We start from the raw sequence: 1,925 nt of genomic DNA, 5'->3' as shown, positions 1-1,925 counted from the left end.
CAACAAGAATGTGGGTGGAAAGAGGAAATGGTACCACCTCTTTTCACCAACTATCCGCGGATGAAGCTTATTGGTGGTTGGAAGACATGGCCGATGTTAACTATCGGTATGGGAGGTATTCAACAAACCACCACGGTTTTGAGGATAGCTCCAACATTTCGGAGCCATGGCTGGACAGCCCCCGTTACCAAGCGGAGTCTTCTCTAGACCTTGAAGACCTTGTCACCCAATTTTCGGAGGAGACAAGACTCCGCCTAGAGAAGTTAGAGAGGATGGAGGCGCTTGACCAACTTCACGAGGAAATGAAACCAAATCTAGCAGAGTTGTTTAGGTTGAAGCTGCTTCCAGATGAATCGACTAACACCATGAATAGAGAAACACAAGAGGAGGATTGGGAGTTATTTGATGATGACTCGTTGAGAGAGGAGGAGACTCAAGAATTGGTTAGTGAAGAATTTCAAGAAGATGTCAATGAGTCTCAATCCCTCGAGATCCCCATTGTCGTGCCACTCCCGGTTGAGAAAGATCACATCTATGAAGACCCAATGTGGCCGGCAACTCCCCCACCATCTCGAGCGCCGTTCTTCCACGTCAACCAAGCGCATATGCCGGCGCCGAGTCGAGTTGAGCAAATGAGCCGAAAACTGCCAAATCTCGCCAAGCTTGAGGGTGTAAAGAATCAAAACCCATACGTTGTGTTGTATGACACGTACTATGGGCGAAAGCCACTCTTTGACGAGTTGGCTCGGCATAGGAATAATTGAGCCTAAAGACGCAATTTATGGAGGAGAGCCCTGCCCCAACCCGAGCTTATGCCATCAGGCCCGGTGCATCATCGCCAACCATACTAGGAGGTGTGATTGTCTCGCCTCCCCAGTACGTGTTCTTATTCCCTCATTATTAATTTTCATGATTGTTTGATTTTGAGTTTGGGGATGAGACACTTTGTGGTTGATTTTAGTGGATTTTGGGCATTACTTGTGAGTTGGTTGTTATGACTTGTCTCCATTGAGTTGTATTCTTTTGGCCATGTTTTTACTCATTTTTCTTTTAGGTTGTTTGAATAAATTGTGAGTTTTGTTGAGATGAAATGACTAGATAATAATGATGAGTATAGTCACTTGATGCTTTCTTGGGTCTTTTAAAATGTATTTCATTGAGATTTTTGTGTGCTTGACTCGCATTGATTGAAATTCACTCTTGATTCTCTACTTTTGAGCACCATGAATCATGATCACTTGATCTTTTGAGCATTTGGAGAACATTTATGTGCATTAGGTAGACTTTGATATCTCATGAACACTAGAACCCATTTGAGTGAAACTTGAGGCGAAATTGTTGGTTTAGTATCATTGGAGAGAAGATTAAGGCATTTTATTCAGATCGATTAGGCCTTTGAAGCTAACCCTTGAAAAGAAAATTCATCATTTGTTTACCCCCTTTGAGCCGTATTGCTTATTTCGTTTATCACCCATGTTTGTACATCCAAACCACCAAATGCGTTTTCACTTCCTAAACCCATCACTACTAGGCATGATTGCATTAAACGCTAAGATTGATAGCAAGTGTGGGTTATGTTTGGGAAAGCATTAATGGATTGGCTTGTGTTGTTTTTCATCCTTATTTCAAAAAAAAAAGAAAAAAAAAAAAAAAAAAAAAAAAAGAAAAAAAAAGAAGAAGAAAGAATGAAAAAAAAAATGAAAAAAAAGAAAAAAAAATAGTAAAGGAAAAAAAATAGTAAGAGTTAATCGGATGAGGAATTGAGTTACCATTTCCATTTCTTTACAACATTGGGGACAATGTTGATTTTGAGTTTGGGGGTGTGGTCTTTATTTCTCAAAATTTTGTGGTATTTATTTCTTTTTGGGTTCGATTGAAAGTGAATGCATGCTGAAAAGAGGAGTTGGTGAAATTTTTTCTTTTCT

This window comes from Morus notabilis, unplaced genomic scaffold (assembly GCF_000414095.1).
Source record: "Morus notabilis unplaced genomic scaffold, ASM41409v2 Scaffold717, whole genome shotgun sequence".
Lineage (NCBI taxonomy): Eukaryota > Viridiplantae > Streptophyta > Magnoliopsida > Rosales > Moraceae > Morus > Morus notabilis.
Note: the sequence above shows the minus strand (reverse complement) of the source record.